This window comes from Mirounga leonina, unplaced genomic scaffold (assembly GCF_011800145.1).
Source record: "Mirounga leonina isolate KUSES-001 unplaced genomic scaffold, KU_Mleo_1.0 Mir_129, whole genome shotgun sequence".
In the NCBI taxonomy this organism is placed as follows: Eukaryota; Metazoa; Chordata; class Mammalia; order Carnivora; family Phocidae; genus Mirounga; species Mirounga leonina.
In genome coordinates, this window is record NW_023270323.1 from 46099217 (window position 1) to 46119577 (window position 20361).

General features: G+C 38.9%; 1 protein-coding gene across 4 annotated transcripts in view; it reads right to left on the reverse strand.

Annotated features, from left to right (window-relative positions):
• GRXCR1 (glutaredoxin and cysteine rich domain containing 1) overlaps positions 1-20361 on the reverse strand; it is a 308941-nt gene that overhangs the window by 118535 nt on the left and 170045 nt on the right. The gene's annotated exons all lie outside the window — the stretch shown is intronic.

Here is a 20361-nt window from a genome sequence, read left to right on the forward strand (position 1 = left end):
TCCAAGCCAGCCAGATCAGGCAAAGCAGTCCATGTGACCTGTATTAATAAATATTATATCCAAATCACCCAGGCATAAAGAAGGGACCTCTTAATGGTGTGCTCAGCGGATTTGCTGACGCTTTGATGAGTGACTGAACAATCTCTTAAGATAAAAGGCCATATTAAAACATACACAATGGTGAGTGCCCCAACCTGTCTGCACCTCCAAAGGGAGGACACACAGCTGGCCCTCATATTGCACTTCAAGGTTTCTTAATGTTTATAGTTTTATCTGATATAAATTGAATTTACATTTATTTTAGAAAATTCAGACAATAATTGCACAGCGCTGAAGATAAAAGTCACACCAAAAAAGAAAAGTCACGAATGACCTCACTAGAGATGTTAATAATTTTGTGAAATATCTTCCAGTCTCTATGAAGATGAGATGCTCTGATGGTCACAAAACTACATTGCCCAGCCTCTTGCCATTTAAGGGGAAAAGGAACAAGTGCCTAGCTTTTGCTGATGGGATGTGAGCAAAAGTAATGCATCATTTGTGGGCCGAGGCAGTTAAGAGAAAGAGTCCCCTGTCCATGCCCTTTCTCTTCCCCTCTCCCCATCTGCTAGCTGGATGACCCCAGCAGTCTTGAAGCCTGAAGTCCTTCCAATAGTTGTACCATATTTTCTTTCTCTTTCTGGATTGCTAGATGTTTAAATTATTCAAAATATTTAGTAAAATAACACTGCACTGAATGTTCTTGTTCAAAATCAGAGCAGATATATCTAAGTAGTTCTTTAGTGTCCATTCCTTTGGGTAAAGTTGATGAGGGAAGAATTTTTTTTTAATGTCAAGCTTTTGACATAAATTGCCAATTACAGATAAGAAAAGCTGTAAAATTTACACTTCTCCTAGCATATGAGCTCCTATTTACTGCACTCTCACCAGTGCTAACAATGCATATTACCAATTTATTGTTTATTTTGTCAAGTCAAAAAGCAGTATTTCAGTGATGTTATAATTTCCCAGCTTTGAACCCTGTTGATGACTTTCATTCTGAATGTTTTCTTCATATAGAACTCTCACTGAAGAAAAAGATGGGAGAAAAATAGAAATCTCTGCCTCATGGTTAATTGAATTAGGAATCAAATATTAGAGAATTCTATATAATGCCAAAAAAGAAGCAGGGAGAGATAAAGAGAGGAAGGAAGGGAGAGAGAAAGAGCTAGCACTCTATCAACTATCTCTAAGTGACAATATTAAGAGGCTTTAACTTGGCAAAGTAAAAGAGTATGTAGTCAAAGTACATAACAAGAGAACCTAAGTGAGGAAATACTTACTGGGAAAGAAGAGAAAAATAATTCAGTTTTATACCCAAATGTCCAGATCTTTAAAATACACCAAAGTGAGGGGGGGGGCATGAATATTAGCCTCATCAAAAAAAAAAAAAATCAAAATTCTGTGATCGTCCCAATTATTTTTTGCCCTGAACTCCTCATGTAATCTGCCCTAGTTCCCTTTTTCTAGATGTTTGGATTGGACAGAGTGCTATAGCATGAGCAGAATTTTGAAGTCAAAAAGCCTAGGTTCAAATTCCAGCATACCTCAGTGAGAATGCTCTTTTCACCAACCAAATCTTCAATTTTCCCATCGGTAGAATGGAGGTAACAATATCTGCCCTAGTGAGTTGTGCTTGCAAAGTAGCTGGAACATATTGCTCAATGTGTTTGTGATGATGTGTATATATACTATGTGTCCTCTGGATGGAAACAACTAATTTTAGCCTCAATAAGGCAAGACAAGAGCTACACAAGATTACAGCCAATAAATATACTTGAAGGATAGAAAAAATTCAATAGAACGATTAAAAAGTTTGTGATATTTTAAATATATACATTAAAAATATATAGTGTGTGTATATGTACCTACACATGCATATGTATGCATATCTAATATTTATATACTTCTGTGCATAGGTACTATACACATGCCTATTTATATACTTACGTGTATATGTGGCTATACACATGCATATGTATACGTATCTAATATTTATATACTTATATACTATTTTAAAATAATGATACTAGTTAAGAGTCATCTCTCTTTCAAGGATGAACTGAAAGTCCGGTAAACTGGAAACCAGCCTGCCACAAGTATAAGGGAGTATCTGCAAGTGTGAGAATACATTTTGATAATTGTAATTCACATACTTATCTTAAGCTGATATCAGAATTAAGCTGCTCTTTTCAGCAGGTAATTTTGCAATTATTCTTTCATTCGGGCAATGAGGATTCCATAAGTATCTACTGAATGCCACCCAAGGATAAGACACAGCTAGACACTATGGTAAATATAAAGATATGTAAAATTATGCCCATGCCTTCCATTGGTAACACTGCTTAAACAAAATAGCTAGAGTTCAATGCAGTGTATTTTAAGCTAATATATAATCCCATTTCCGTGAAATAACCAGATTAACAGTCCTCTCCAATAGAAGACATCAACACTATTCTCAACACTTTCCACTCTCATTCTGCTTACAATTTGTTCCCAGCTGCTTGATGTTAATACAGCAAATTCTAACTACTCCGTTTGCCACCTTTTCCTACTATCAGTTTATTATTCCCTACATTTTACTCACTCTGCCAGGTTAGCAACCTCCCTTCAGAAAGAAGGTCCTTCTTCTCTTCCTTCAGATGTACTCTTTCAATCATTTATTCATTTAACAATATTTATCAAGCACCTAAAAAATACCAGAGAGTTGCTTGATCTATACGGGTGAATACAACAGGCATGTTCCCTGCCTGTAGAATTAGATAACATACAATAAACAAATAAAGGTATAATAGAAATTATAACAAGCATTACTAAGAAAAAGAGGCGGTTGTAACAAGAAATGATAAAAGAAGGGAGCCTACTTTACACTAAATAGTCTCAACCAGCCTCTCTGAAAAGGAGACATTAAACGAGAGTCTACCAAAACTAGAAGAGATTGATCATGTAAAGGTTTGAGGTAGGCAGGAGCAGTCGGAGATAGTTCCTCAGCTGTGGAGACACGTGTACAGGCCCTGAGGCCAAAAATCAGAGATTTGTTCAAAGAACTAAATAAAGGCAGAATGACTGAAGACAACTACAACTCCTATTCTATGAAACCCTTCTAAAAAGGGCCAACTAACTAACTAACCTAACTAACAAGACCTTTCCTTCTTAACCCAATTCCTTAATTTATGCAACCCCCTCAAAACACAAAACAAAAACTTGTAAACCATATTACCAATATAGAAATATTTCAAATACTCATAAATTTAATGCAAATGGGCATCTGTTCATTTAAAATAGTAAATTATATATTCTAGAAGCTAAATAGAGGGCAGAATGTTGCATTAACCAAACTAGAACTACTTTGGGAAATACTATTAATGATCAATGCAAAGAAAAAAAAAATTCCTTGCTCAATTCCCAGTAGAAATGATAACCCAGCAGCTAGACCTAGGCCTGGGTATTTCTTGTTGGTGTCAGTTTTTTAATCAGAATATCTAATTATTTCCTTATTTGTAGAGAAAGCAGAACATCAAAATCTAATTATTCTTTTACTCATCCTATCTCCAAATATTGCCCCACATACTATTCTGTGTCTGATTACCACTGCATGGTGAGAAGTAATTTTAACCATATTCCTGGCTTTTGAAGCATAATTTTTAAAAATCCCTTGAATCATAGTAAATATATACAACATGTCTCCATTTGCTGTTATTTTATAACTATTACATTCACTGTTTTGTTTTCTGGTATTGAAAACAGTAAAACTTGGTCATTGGAAGTGAAGCAGAAACTCTGCCTGTCATTAACGAAGTGATTGTCTTTTCTCCAGCAACACTTGTCAACAGAGAAGCAATGAGCCATGACTCACTCCCCAAGTGCTGTTTTCAGAACTCCTGTTTGGATGGAGAGAACCTATTGATTTTTATTTTCTAACTATGCTGGTGACTGGAAGGGAAAAGAGATTCACTAACCATCAGTGAAATAGGGAAAATAAAGTGTCCCTGAAACCTTTCAGCATATAGAATATTGAACCCTTCTTAATCAACATGACTTTGCAAATCAAAATTCACAGTTCAATTATTAATTTGAAGTGCAGAGAACTTCTAGTCAGAAAAGAAAGTAAGTGCATTAAAGAAAGTATTCTTTGAAAACAGGACTATTTTCTTATTATATAACAAGAAAGATGGAGGATTTCTTAGTTTATACATTAGTTATGAATGGGGGCTGTGGGTCCACACAATGCTGGGTTTGAATCTCAGATCAGCCATCCTCTGAATGACCTTGAACCTCAGTTTCCTTATCTGTCAAATAGTAGTTCCTACTGCATAGAATGTTTGGAAAAATTAAATAGAATGATGTATATGAAGTGCTTAGCATGCTGCTCAACAAATGATAGCCATAAATTCTTATCAATAAGTTACTTAACTAGCTAAATAGACAGTACATACTGTTTGGAGGACAGTGAGAAGAATGGAACCAGATGAGCATAATTATCTGACAGGGAGTCAAGGTAATCCCATTCTGTTTCTGCTCTGATTCTAGGGCTTTAAGGCTCAATGAGTCTGTCTTCACTAAGGTCCTGGAGAAGTTTCCAAGACCTTGTTCACTCTTTACATCTCTGGACTGAGAGTTTACCATATATTAAGTGCTGTACTGGGGGCAGGAGGCTTAGGTACTGGCTTATATCCTGTCACTATGGACTGAGTAGGCATGGCTGTCTTAGAATCCTGGGCTGCTCAGCTCTGGATTCAACATGCACCCCAGCATTTCCACTGGATAATTATATAAACTCTAAAATTAACACAAACCACAGATGAAGGAAGATCAATAAGGAGTCCCCAGAGAAACAACTTCCCACAATGGACTTTCATAGTTCAATTTTCATCTTTGATTCACCTCTATATCTTGTAGAGTGTTCTGCAGATAAACAGTGCTCAGAGAAATATTTCCTGAGTTGAAATTAGTTAAGGGATGCCTGGGTGGCTCAGTCATTAAGCGTCTGCCTTCAGCTCAAGTCATGGTCCCAGGGTCCTGGGATCGAGCCCCGCTCGGGCTCCCTGCTCAGCGGGAAGCCTGCTTCTCCCTCTCCTACTCCCCCTGCTTGTGTTCCCTCTCTCACTGTGTGTCTCTCTCTGTCAAATAAATAAATAAAATCTTTAAAAAAAAAAAAGAAATTGGTTAAGTTAGACTTTCATGTCAGAACATGCTGACCTCACATTTTAGGAGACAGGCAAGGAACAACTGACATGATTACTTCCATCTACTTCTGTCTTGCTTCTGGTCCATATGTGAGGTAGGAAATAACAGTGGTTTACTTTTCAGGCAAAATATCCGACTAATGCTATTGGTGTCATTAAAGGCACCATCTATACTACATTACAAATTGTTGGACACTAGAGAGTAAATAGTGTCTTCTGTCCGTAGAACCCAAGTCCCAGAAAAAAATCAAAGAGTGATAAATCGAGTTTACCTATTTAGGTGTTGAAAACTTGACTTGGCTGCCTTCAACTTATAAAAGCCAAGTGATTCAAACATCCAGTCCACTTAGCCCCAAGGAGCTTTATATAAGCTCAACGTTCACTCTCAAGCATGAAACAAGGACTTTGCTCTTTCCTCTTGTATAGGGGGTTTCTGTGTATTGTGTGACTAAGATTCTTCAAACTGGGAGAAAAAAATCACTTTTATATCCTTCCTCAATCAGACTGTCAATATGGAGAATACCTATAAATATGTCTTATGGTAGAAAGATTTTTTAAACTAACTGTATTATATTATTACTCCAAGATATTGGTGTATGGATCCAACATCCTTAATTCTTTTTTTTTTTTTTAAAGATTTGTTTATTTATTTGAGAGAGCGAGAATGAGAGAGAGAGAGAGAGAGAGTACATGAGTGGGGGAGGGTCAGAGGGAGAAGCAGGCTCCTCGCCGAGCAGGGAGCCCGATGCGGGACTTGATCCCGGGACTCCGGGATCATGACCTGAGCCGAAGGCAGTCGCTTAACCAACTGAGCCACCCAGGCACCCAACATCCTTAATTCTTAATAAAGAGATAATCAATGAATTAAATTATGCACATGTTTATCCTGCACACGGGAAGTTTACTTCTCACAGTTCTGCTTGGAACCATCCAAAGGAAATCCAACCGCTTTGGGATGGAGAAAAGGTTGGACAGAATGAATGAACATGGCACTCAAGAATAAAGAGTAATGAATAAAGCATTAAAAATACTGAATCAGATCCAGAGATGCTCAAGGCATCCTACTAAGTATCATAAAGACCAGAGTTTATCCTTGAGATTTTTTCAGAATCAGGATAGAAACAAGAGAACAGGGAAATAGAGTCACAGTCTTAGAAACATCAACCTGGAAAACTAAAAGCAGCTCTCCAGATCAGCAGTGGATTTCAACAGAATGTCAGTGCTGCATGTGGTAGCAAAGGAATGTAAATCCCTAGAGTGGCAATTTATTTTTCCATGAGAATGTGCTTGCAGAATGTGTAAAAGAGTCTTACAAATTTTCAAATGTATTGAGGTAAAATAGCAATGCTCTCAGAAACCACCCTGCTGATAGATTTTTCTTAGTCATTATTTTTTAAATTGATGAAATAAATAAAACGTCCAAAGAAACATGCAAAGCTGACTGGAAAATATATACTAAAGAAATCCTTATCCTGAGACACACTTCCTGTCTGATTCTTGTGGCTGAATTTTTTTAAATCACTGAAAATTTGACATGCGTCATCTTTTACCAATAACTGCCATAAATTTATCACAAATTATATTTCATAATCATGTTGCCTTTTTTCTTCCAAAAGCATGATGACAAAATGGAGCCCTGGGACAACCTAATTCTATTATCCTACCACTGTTGCCAGGGTAACAGGGGACTGTTGATTCTACTGTCTGAGATGAAAGTTAAAACTGGCAAGAAGAAGAAAAACAGGGAGCCCAGACAAAAAAAAACAAAAAACAAAAAACAACCGACTGTGTTCATTCAGAGATCCAGAGATGTTTTTGTTTTCCTTGCGGGATTGTAGTTTCAAATCCACAGATAAACTAGAAAGTTTTTTAAGAGCACACAGGTGGTCCCCAAATGACCAGGAACGTTCCCCTAAAGAGAAGGCATGATGCAATGTGGATGATGACTCTGGGCTGGAAAGGCACAGCCACCCCGGACAGCACAGAGTTCAGGCAAATTTCTCAAAGTATCAATTACACATTGAAAAGGGGACCTTTTGCAGATATGTCTTCTTGCATCGTCTTTTGTAAATGAGTCAATGCAGTTTCCAAAGCTTTTGCATATATAAACTTGGAACTCTAAAATAATCTGACTGAGTTGGCTTTGATCTGCTCTGTTGGCAAATAGAAGCTTTTTCGAGCATGAATATATAAGTCATATTAGAAACTAAATAAAAATTCATGAATCATTCATATTGACTGCCCATTATTAGCTCCAGAAGCTGGGAGTCTCTTGGCAGATTCAATGGACTCTAGGGATAAACTTTGATGCTTTGAGACCCAGGAAATAAAATAGGATAAGGAGTTGAGAAAACCATGATCCCACTTCTATATGAAAACTGCTACATTTCTGACACCCTGAAGATTAACAATCGCTGGGACCGTTAGAAGGTAACACCCCTGGCATGGACACTGGGGCTTCACAAGGGGCAGGGGCAGAAGGTGACAACTCTGAGACCCAGCTAGGCAGCTTCAGAGCTATTGATAAGCATGAGCCAAAGGGGGAGAGCCTGCCACATGGGGCTGGGCAGTTTTCCATGTGACATCCACTGAGCCCCCTTTCCTGAAATAATTCTGGACGCTCTGGAGCGAGGAACCCTGAGGTCCAGCCAGCCATCTGTTGGAAGCTCTGTAATTTAGGAATCATCTATTTTCTCAGGCTGTGGAAGCCTGCATGATATGTTCACCAGTGCATAACTGTGAAAGACTCAACCCAGAGTGCAGCTCTGGTAGTTCAAGAAGGGATCTGGGCACCCTCACACTGTTGAGGATTTACTAGGGGCTTCATCAGTTCTAAGATGTGCATTTTCTCACGTATTAGCGTCTCTGAAATTAGTGGGCATCTGATCCTCAGATAGATCCGGAATGGTCATGACATAACTGCCTGCACATTAAAACTTATAGACCAGTTTCCCTGACTTGGAAGAAAATCCAAGACAACAGCAAAGCACACTTTTGATAAACACCGCATCACCGTTTTGGATCACAAGAAGGACTGACTGCCTTGTGTGAAAAATCACACACATCAATGACTCTGAGTGGAAAAGTGACTAACAAGACTCAAACTCTGAGTGTTTGGGAATATCCTAATTAATTTATTTTACATTTATTTGCCTTTATATGTATGCTCAAGAGCGACATACAAGAATAATCTCTATAAAAATACATCTCAAAGAGCTTTTTCCATATGTTTAAAAATTTCAAGCCATAATAAAATATTGTGCCATGATTAAATTAGCAGGGCTTTTTTTTTTTTTCTCAGTGGTTCATAAAATAAGGATGCATCTTCTAGCTGATAGCATCTTAGATTCGATGAAATATGGGCTTATGCTACAATTTTCATATACAGGTAACTTTTATTTAATGCCGTGCAACATCCAAAGGGACAGGCAAGAAACAACTTCATTACCGAAAGGGATGCATTCTTTTTTTTTTTTTTTTTTTATGTTATGTTAGACACCATCATCATTAGTTTTTGATGTGGTGATCCACGATCCATTGTTTTCGTATAACACCCAGTCCTCCATGCAGTGCGTGCCCTCCTTAATACCCATCACCAGGCTAACCCATCCCCCCCACGCTTCTCCCCTCTAAAACCCTCAGTTTGTTTCTCAGAGTCCTTAGTCTCTCATGGTCTGTCTCTCTCTCCGATTTGCCCCCCTTCAATTTTCCCTTCCTTCTCCTAATGTCCTCCATGCTATTCCTTAAGTTCCACAAATAAGTGAAACCATATGATAATTGACTTTCTCTGCTTGACTTATTTCACTTAGGATAATCTCCTGCAGTCCCATCCATGTTGATGTAAAAGTTGGGTATTCATCCTTTCTGATGGCTGAGTAATATTCCATTGTATATGGACCACATCTTCTTTATCCATTCATCTATCAAAGGGCATCTAGGCTCTTTCCACAGTTCAGCTATTGTGCACATTGCTGCTATGAACATTGGGGTGCATATGGCCCTTCTTTTCACTACATCTGTGTCTTTGGGGTAAATACCCAGGAGTGCAATTGCTGGGTCATAGGTAGCTCTATTTTTAAATTTTTGAGGAACCTCCACACTGTTTTCCAAAGTGGCTGTACCAACTTACATTCCCACCAACAGTGTAAGAGGGTTCCCCTTTCTCCACAACTTCCTCAAACATTTATTGTTTCTTGCCCTGTCCATTTTTGCCATTCTATCTGGTGTAAGGTGGTATCTCAATGTGGTTTTGATTTGAATTTCCCTGATGGCTAATGAGGATGAACATTTTTTCATGAGTCTGTTAGCCATTTGTATGTCTTCTTCAGAGAAGTGTCTTTTCATATCTTCTGCCCATTTTTTGACTTGATTATTCGTTTTTTGGGTGTTGAGTTTGAGAAGTTCTTTATAGATCTTGGATACGAGCCCTTTATCTGTAGTGTCATTTGCAGATATCTTCTCCCATTCTGTGGGTTGCCTCTTTGTTTTGTTGACTGTTTCCTTTGCTGTGCAGAAGCTTTTTATCTTGAGGAAGTCCCAAAAGTTCATTTTTGCTTTTGTTTCACTAGCCACTGGAGATGTATCTTGAAAGAAGCTGCTGTGGCCGATGTCGAAGAGGTTAGTGCCTATGTTCTCCTCTAGGATTTTGATGGACTCCTGTCTCACATTGAGGTCTTTCATCCATTTTGAGTTTATCTTTGTGTATGGTGTTAGAGAATGGTCGAGCTTCATTCTTCTGTATACAGCTGTCCAATTTTCCCAGCACCATTTATTGAAGAGAGTCTCTTTTTTCCATTGCATATTTTTTCCTGCTTTGTCGAAGATTAGTTGACCATAGAGTTGAGGGTCCATATCTGGGCTCTCTATTCTGTTCCATTGGTCTACATGTCTGTTTTTGTGCCAGTACCAGGCTGTTGGTGACCACTGCTTTATAATATAGCTTGAAATCGGGCAATGTGATGCACCCAACTTTGTTTATCTTTTTCAGTATTTCCTTGGTGATTTGGGGTCTTTTCTGATTCCACACAAATTTTAGGATTGTTTGTTCCAGCACTTTGAAAAATGTCATTGGAATTTTTATTGGGATGGCATTGAAGGTATAGATTGCTCTGGGCAGCATAGACATTTTAACAATGTTTACTCTTCCGATCCATGAGCATGGAATGTTTTTCCATCTTTTTATGTCTTCTTCAATTTCTTTCATGAGTGTTTTGTAGTTCCTAGAGTTTAGATCCTTTACCTCTTTGGTTAGGTTTATTCCAAGGTATCTTATGGTTTTTGGTGCTCTTGTAAATGGAATCGTTTCTCTAATTTCTCTTTCTACAGCTGCATTGTTAGTGTATAAGAAAGCAACTGATTTCTGTGCATTGATTTTGTATCCTGCCACATTACTGAATTGCTGGATGAGTTCTAGTAATTTGGGGGTAGAGTCTTTGGATTTTCCACATAAAGTATCATGTCATCTGCAAAAAGAGAGAGTTTGACTTCTTCTTTGCTGATCTGAATAATTTTTATTTCTTTTTGTTGTCTGATTGCTGTTCCTAGGACTTCTAGTACTATGTTGAATAATAGTGGCGAGAGTGGGCATCCTTGACATGTTCCTGATCTTAAGGGAAAGGCTCTCAGCTATTCCCAATTGAGGATGAATTCGCTGTGGGTTTTTCATAGATGGATTTTATGAACTTGAGGAATGTTCCCTTTATCCCTATACTCTGAAGAGTTTTAATCAGGAAAGGATGTTGTATTTTGTCAAATGCTTTTTCTGCATCAATTAAGAGGACCATATGGTTCTTCTCTCTTCTCTCTTATTAATGTGTTCTATCACATTGGTTGATTTGCGAATGTTGAACCACCCTCTCATCCTGAGGATAAATCCCACTCGGTTATGGTGGATGATCCTTTTAATGTATTGTTGGATCCTATTACCTAGGATTTTGTGGAGGATTTTGGAATCCATATTCATCAGGGATATCAGTCTGAAATTCTCCTTTTTGATGGGGTCTTTGCCTGGTTTGGGGATTAACGTAATGCTGGCCTCATAGGATGATTCTGGAAGCTTTCCTTCTGTTTCTATTTTTTGAAACAGCTTCAGGAGAATAGGTATTATTTCTTCTTTGAATGTTTGGTAGAATTCCCCAGGGAATCCAGCAGGCCCTGGAATCTTGTTTTTTGGGAGGTTTTTGATCACTGCTTCAATCTTGTTACTGGTTATTGGCCTATTCAGGTTGTCAATAGCTTCCTGTTTCAGTCTTGGCAGTTTATAAGTTTCCAGGAAGGCATCCATTTTATCCAGATTGCTCAGTTTATTGGCATAGAGTTGTTGATAATAATTTCTTTTTTTTTTTTTTAAGATTTTATTTATTTATTTGACAGAGAGAGACAGTGAGAGAGGGAACACAAGCAGGCAGAGTGGTAGAGAGAGAAGCAGGCTCCCCGCTGAGCAGAGAGCCGGATGCGGGGCTCGATCCCAGGACCCTGGGATCATGACCTGAGCTGAAGGCAGACGCTTAACGACTGAGCCACCCAGGCGCCCCTGTTGATAATAATTTCTAATAATTGTTTCTATTTCCTTGGTGTTAGTCGTGACCTCTCCACTTTCATTCATAATTTTATTAATTTGGGTCCTTTCTCTTTTCTTTTGGATAAGTCTGGCCAGTGGTTTATCGATCCTATTAATTCTTTCAAAGAACCAACTTCTAGTTTCGTTGATCTGATCTACTGTGTTTCTGGTTTCTAATTCATTGATCTCTGCTCTAATCTTAATTATTTCTCTTCTAATGCATGGCTTAGGCATCGTTGTTGCTTTTTCTCTAGTTCTTTAAGGTGTAGAGTTAGTTGGTGAATTCAGGATTTTTCTATTTTTTTGAGTGAGGCTTGGATGGCTATGTATTTCCCTGTTAGGACCGCCTTTGCAGTATCCCATTGGTTTTGGACCGATGTGTTTTCATTCTCATTGATTTCCATGAATTGTTTAAGTTCTTCTTTGATTTCCTGGTTGACCCAAACATTCTTGAGCAGAGTGGTCTTTAGCTTCCAAGTGTTTGAATTTCTGCCAAATTTTTTCTTGTGATTGAGTTCCAGTTTTAAAGCATTATGGTCTGAGAATAGGCAGGGAATAATCTCAGTCTTTTGGTATCAGTTGAGACTTGATTTGTGACCCAGTATGTGGTCTATTCTGGAGAAAGTTCCATGTGCGCTCGAGAAGAATAAATATTCTGTTCTTTTAGGGTGGAATGTTCTGTATATAACTATGAGGTCCATCTGGTCCAGTGTGTCATTCAAAGCTCTTGTTTCCTTGTTGATTTTCTGCTTAGATGATCTGTCCATTGCTTAGAGTGGAGTATTGAGGTCTCCTACAATTAACGTATTGTTATCAATATGACTCTTTATTTTGGTTAACAGATGGCTTACATAGATGACTGCTCCCATGCTGGGGGCATAGATATTTACAATTGTTAGATCTTCTTGTTGGATAGACCCTTTAAGAATGATATAGTGTCCTTCTGTGTCTCTAACTACAGATTTCAGTTTAAAATCTAATTTGTCTGATACAAGAATTGCTACCCCAGCTTTCTTTTGAGGTCCGCTGGCATGGAAGATGGATCTCCATCCCTTCACTTTCAGTCTGGATCTATTTAGGTTCAAAATGAGTCTCTTGTAGACAGCATATGGATGGGTCCTGTCTTTTTATCCAATCTGCAACCCTGTGCCGTTTTATGGGAGCATTTAGGCTGTTCACATTGAGAGTGAATATTGAAAGCTATGAATTTATTGTCATGTTGCCTATGAAGACCTTGTTTTTATAGCCTGTCCCTGTAAATTTCTGTTGTATATCACTCTTGGGGTCTTTCTCCTTTTATAGAACCCCCCTTAATATTTCTTGCAGGGCCAGCTTAGTGGTCACATATTCTTTCAGCTTCTGCTGGTCGTGGAAGCTCTGCATCTCTCCATCCATTCTAAATGAGAGCCTTGCCAGATAAAGTATTCTTGGCTGCATGTTCTTCCCATTTAGTACCCTGAATATGTCTTGCCAGGCCTTTCTGGCTTGCCAGGTCTCTGTGGATAGGTCTAACGTTATTCTGATGTTCCTCCCTCTGTACATAAGGAATCTCTCCCCCCTACCTACTCTTAAGATGGTTTCCTTGGTTCTAAGATTTGCAAGTTTTACTATTACATGCTGGGGTGTTGGCCTGTTTTCCTTGATCTTAGGAGGGGTCCTCTCTGCCTCTAGGACACGAATGTTTATTTCATTCCCCAGATTAGGGAAGTTCTCAGCTACAATTTGATCAAATATATCTTCTAGTCCTCTCTCTCTCTCCACTCCCTCTGGGATTCCAATAATTCTGACATTGGAACGCTTCATGGTGTCACTTATTTTTCTGATTCTATTTTCATGGATTCTGAGTTGTTTTTCCTTGGCCTCCTCTTTTCCCTTTTTATCTATTAAATTGTCTTCCAGGTCACTAATTCATTCTTCTGCCTCACTTACCCTAGCTGTTAGATTATCTAGATTGGATTGGATCTCATTGATAGCATTTTTTTTTTTAAGATTTTATTTATTTATTTGAGACAGAGAGAATGAGAGACAGAGAGCATGAGAGGGAGAAGCAGACTCCCCGCCGAGCAGGGAGCCCGATGCGGGACCCGATCCCGGGACTCCAGGATCATGACCTGAGCCGAAGGCAGTCGCCCAACCAACTGAGCCACCCAGGCGCCCTCATTGATAGCATTTTTAAGTTCTGCCAATTCACCTTTCATTTCTGCCCTTAGAGACTCTATGTTGCCATTAATTGTTTTCTCCACTCTAGCTATTGTCTTCACAGTTGCTAGCCTGAATTCCATCCCCGACATCTTGGTTATATCTGTATCCATTTGTAAATCTGTGGCATAAGTCATAATCTGAGTCTTTCCTATTTTGGTGGTTCCTCCTCCTAGTCATTCTGTTGAGGGATGGTTGAGGGAATGTACAGAGTCCAAATTATTGACCACAACCCAAGCAACTTGCACCTGTTTTCTAGGGACCTTAGGGTTGCTGGCCTCTTGTTCTCTCAGCCTGTCTTCTGGGGGAGGGGCCTACCGTGCTGTTACTCAGGCAGCCCTGTTTGGGTGGAGTTTCCCTGCCCCCTGTGGCGGGGGATGGGCTGAGTGGAAACCGGTTTTTGTTCTTTTGTTCTTTTGTTTCTGGTGGCTTTCCCTGGCAGCTTTCCACATCTCTTCCAAGAGTCAGAGCAGAAGAGACCATTTCCAACCCTCTGCCTCAGAGCAGAGAGATCGCAGTCTGTTCTTCAGTGAGCTCTCCAGGCCACACTATCTCCATTTCTGTCTGTGCTGCTATAAACTGCAGAGTCCTGGGTTTTGCGCCTCTCTGCAGCACCCCCAGTCCTGCCTCCAGGTCAGGGCACGTCCCTGTCCTTTGTGCTTCTAAAACTGCCAGCCGCCCCCAGTTCCCACACACAGCCCCACCGCTCTGGTTTCCATCTAGAGTCCTTTCCCTGCCACTACTGGTCTGCGAATCTGTGCGCAGTCCCCAGCGCACGAGGCTGTCGCTCACCGTCAGTGTAGGATCCCCATGGCCAGGCTCCCTCTTGCTGTCGTTTATCCTCTGATATCTGCCTGCAGAATCACAGCTCCCTGCTTCATACCTCAGAACCAACCACCAGTGATATTCTGTTTGTAGAGTTCTGGATCTTCTTACATCTCAGGCTGATTTTGTGGGTGTTCAGCTGGTAGATATCCAGCTCAATTCTGGGGACCAGTTGGAATAGGGTTCCCTAATCCTCCACCATCTTTTCCCGAAGGGATGCATTCTTACCAGAGGTCTGGAACACACTGGGGTCCAGAGGATGAGCTATTATTTGCTACCTGCATGGGGTCACCTTCTATCCAATAAAGTCAGCCTCAAAGAGGACTCCAACATGTGTTCCTCTCCACCCCCATCTTCCTACTACCCTCCTTCTTTCCTGCCTCTCTGTTCTCTTCCCAAGACTCTGGCTTCATTTGGTTGTCACTATGTGGTCAAAGTCACTGAATCTGGCTCCTCTCAACCCTCCATGGAGACAAGCTCAGGTCTTCCAGATATTTCAGAATGGAGCTTCTCTGAGACCCCCAAATGTTCTCTTGCCAATATTGATCACATTTCACAGCATAAATGCAATATGCATTGTAGGTGGGGGGAAGTGGGAGGATGGAAGGAATGAACTGGGTAAAACAGAGAACACTGCCTGTTACCTTTAATCTCCTAACATTCCTGACAATAGGGATTACGAAACATTCACTTTACACATGGCAAATCGGGCCTAAATGGTGAGTCATGCACTACCTCTAACACGGACATGTAAAATGAGGAGCTGGGACAGTGCATTAGCTGTGATTTACACTGGGGGGAAACAGTCTTTTATTTCACTTAAAATAGTAATAAGCAGATGGTGTGTTAATAACGACCTCTCATATGTTTACAAACGCTTGTTTATGATGAATTTATGAGGCCTTACTTACAAGGGATCTAATTTGATTTCAAAAAAACCCAGCTATTTATTATTTCAATTTATATTTACCCAATTCTTTTTTTTTTTAAGATTCTATTTATTTATTTGTCAGAGAGAGAGAGGCAGAGGGAGAAGCAGGCTCCCCGCTAAGCAAGGAGCCCAATGTGGGACTCCATCCCAGGACCTGGGATCATGGCCTGAGCTGAATTCAGGCAGACGCTCAACCGACCGAGCCATCCAGGTGTCCCTATATTTACCCAATTCTTATAGAGACTAAAAGAAGGCTACAAAAATATATACAAGATAGCAACATACAATAAATTTAAAATAATCCAGAAAAAGGAGGAAAAATAAAGATAGGAGGTAAATATTAATATATCCAACTTCCAGAAATGAGGCATAATGAGATAAAATTATTCCTAATTCATTATTTATCTCACTGTTCTATGTCCTACATAAATGAAACATCTGAGTTTAAGCTGAATGCCACTAACCTTTCAAAAGTCAGAAAAGCAATCCCCATCTTTATATGTTCACTTTGTCCCTCACAAACTCAACTGCTTAATTTCCCAACCCATTCATTCATTCAGCAAATACTTTTTAGTAGGTTTCTTGTACCTGGCATTGTCCTTGGCCCTGCCTATACAAATATGAACAAGACTGATCTCCATCAATATAGAAAGTGGCCTGTTCTACTTCTTCCTCTCTAAGTTGACATCCAGTTCAAATACCAACACAGCAATTTGAACATAAATATTTTAACCTCCAAAAGTTCCCAAGGTATCTGCAATTGTTTGTGCTTAAGTGGTAGTACTCAAAATATAGTGTTCTTCACAGAAAGTAATTCCCTTTGTTCCAAGTAAATACACAAGAAAAAAGTGAGACATGTCCACATGTCCTAGTCTATAGTCTGCTTTGAGCTCCCTTATTAAGAAATATATTTGTCCTTCATAAATAAATGACTTGAATTATGCTGTCCTGATTAGCACAGTGTATAGTGAATAACATCCTGTCATCAAAAAAGAACATTTTCATGGAAGGTTATGTCATTTTTTCCAGTTTTCCTCATCACTCCTTACATAAAAGTCTAATGAAATCTCACACAAATGCAGAATGTTACATTTTACTTTTTTTTAAATATTTTCTTCATTTATTTGACAGAGAGACACAGTGAGAGAGGGAATACAAGCAGGGGGTAGTGGGAGAGGGAGAAGCAGGCTTCCCACTGAGCAGGGAGCCCGATGCAGGGCTTGATCCCAGGACCGTGGGATCATGACCTGAGCCGAAGGCAGACGCTTAACGACTGAGCCACCCAGGCACCCCAGAATGTTACATTTTAGAAAAGAATTATGATCAGCACTCTTATCTTTCTTCTTCTCACACTCGGATTTCTGGTATTCCTTTTATGTCGATCATAATGTACACTATATGCATAAGAAATCTTTGATATAAAAGGCCGAAGACTCTTTCAAAGAAGAATTCTTAATCAAAGTCTATGGATCTACTTAATTTTTGTATGCTGAAATAAATCCTTCTTAATAGCAACTCTCCTGCTCAACATGTCAGTACTGAATTCTCCAAAACTGACATATAGCAAATCATTGATGTTCTCAGAGTATCAGTCTAACATTCAATATAAACTGGAGGATTTGTATCAGAGATGGTGTGAGTAGTGGAGAATAATCAATATCTACATCAAACATCTGGTCATATTGAATCACTGTAGAATTTAATAGAACTGTTGGCTTAATTTTACTCAACATCATAAAAAAACCTTACAAGAAGTATAGCATATAAAAAAAGTAAATATATGGCTAAATGGAGAAATTTTTTAAAAATACCTTCTATCATAAGGTAATTCTGGTCAATGACTCTTCCTCTACGTAAGAGGCATGATTAACTGATAGTTGTTTTTTACTTCATTGACCAAGCACATGCCCAGCAACATGATTGTCAGAGAATATCATGTATAGAATTGCTCCAGAAGTTAGGTTTCCATTTCTTTTCAGTTTATCATTTAACCTACTGAATTATTTCTCTTAATATAGTCCAAGTTTCATTAGTTTCCTCTAACCAAAGAGTTATACTTAGGAATACCCCATGACTGGTAAGAAGTTGATCCCTACCCATGTCCAAATATCAGTGATTCAACTTATTAATTTGGTAACTATGTTGCCTTTGCTGTAGACCTGTTTATGTCCTATCTTAGAAGCATATTTTACCTGAATATTACAAAATAGGCTATCAGCTAAACAAAGGATGATAGTCCAATAATTAAGGTCTAGCTTTGAATATAACACTAGAATATTATTTTAAAACATAAAAAAGTCATGGTAAAAGAGTTTTAAAAGTAAATTATATAACAAGAACATATTTATTTTTTTAAAAAATATAGACAGAAAACTAAATACATAAATGTTGGAGGATGTGGAAAATTGAAAGCTTCCTACAATTACTGATGGGTGTATACACTGATGTACACATTATGGATCCCATGACCCAGGAAAGCCACTCACAGTTCTATAATGTAGAGATGTTACCTCAAGGTCCACGAGGGGACATGTAAGAGGAGGTTTATTTCAATATTATGTGGGGTTGTAGGAAACTGGAAACAATAGCCTTGTAAATGCTATGTAGAAATCAGGATCAATGAGCTAAGTTCCCATATAACTCTGACATATCTTTAACACACAGTATTAGTATGGACTAAAATAATTTAGAAACAGAATGGGTTCTACAGACACTAATATATCATTTAAGTGGAATAAAAACAAACACATGCACAAAGCAACACTACATAGTTTACAAGGGTGATATAAATCAAAGCATATTTTGTAAGGGTACATAAGAGAGAAATAAAAGTGGGAATAGATGAAGGGGGACTGTGGGGCTTTGCATTGACCAGTGATGACAGAGCATCCTGAATGGATGTAATTAATTCACCTCACTATAACCCAAAATAGACATGTGATTATCTCGTGGTTGAGATGTGATAGCTAGTTTTTACTTTTTTGTACTTTTTTGTATTTCCAGATGAGCATATTTTACCTTCATACTTACTAAATAGAGTTATTCTTCAGACTTTGAGTTATATTTGTATAAATATAGGTTAATTTACACACAATAAAATGCACCCTTTTAGTACTGCAGATTGGTGAGTTTTAACAAATACATACAGGACTCCTTAGATTTTTAAGTGACTTGCTTGAACCAGAGCTTCTGTACCCAGATTTGGGCTTTACCCACTACCTCAAAATAACTTTTAAAAAACTACCCAAAAACTTCCATTCATTTCTGTTTGTATTTCATAATACATCATACCACTTTTTACCTTGAAAAATTAATTACTATAATAAATGTCTCCATACAACTGCATGTGGGAGGACATCATTGGATCTGCCCTTTGTTATGTGAAACAATGGAATTGAGAGAAAGTAATTTTTCACAGTGAGAAAGCAGAGACCAGATAGGAAATCAGGACATCGTGAGCCTGACATTTGCTTTGGTGAATTTTAATGACTAACCTTTCTTCTGGGGAGGAGTTGACCCATCTTAAAAGGATAGGAAGCCAAGACTTCATACCTTTAAAATTATGCCATTCTAGAAGGAGTGATAACTTCCACTCACTCCTGGTTTCCTTCTTTCTACCTGCCATGGATCTTTTGGGGGCTGTAGGGGAGTTTTTGGAGATATTAGAAGCAGAGACAAGTGAGAGACAAGAGTAATGTTGAAGGGGAAGAAAAATGAGCTGCCGGCATCCAATTGACACAGCACGCTGAGTCTGGACACAAGAAGATGGATACGATATGAGGTCAGCCACCCAGACGATGGATGATATTCCTACAGCTGTTAGGACATTGTTCCCAACTAGACTGGCAACAGCTTGTAGTCTAGCTCAGAAATCAGATCTCCCTCACCCAAAATCAATTAATTAACACCCACCCCTCTGAATTAAATAGCTCTGTCTGCCTGCCCAGCTTCTGTCAGCATTCTTTCTTCCTTAATGCCTGTTCCTTTGCTGAGCTTCCCAACTGCCCTCAGCGCTGCCAAGCAGGCAGCTCCTGTTCTTTAATTCAGTTCTGACATGTCAGGAGATTGCCATCAAGCTTTAATAACATTCTGCAGCCCATGGAGACATTAGCCGTCCCTAGAGCCCAGCTAAATTTTTGTTACAGGCATCTGTTCAAAAGATTGAATTCTGCCTGGGCTCAGCCAGCACAGGACACACACACTCCAAAGAAGCACAAAAAATGGACTAGCATCATTGACTTTATTATTTTGTCAGGTTTCTTATTCCTATTAGGAATGCAGTGATCATCAAATACTCTTCTGTAATCTAAAAGATAACCAAGGCCAGTTGAGACTAAAATCTTGAGAAGCATTCCCTACCAAGTTTCCAGGTGGCCCTCAATGCATCATAAAGTTATGATGGTAACATTTTGCATTCATTTAGTGCTTTAGCTTCCAATGGCTCTCACATGCCTTACACATCAGGTCAACAGAAGGGATCTGAAGAAGTTGACTTTGCAAAATGATCACCCAAATAGCTGCTTAGTGAGAGATAATTTTAATTTTCAATCAGATGATGATGTTAGCAGCCAAATATGTAATTATTTGCAAACTCAAACATCTATTACCTGAAGCACAGCCAG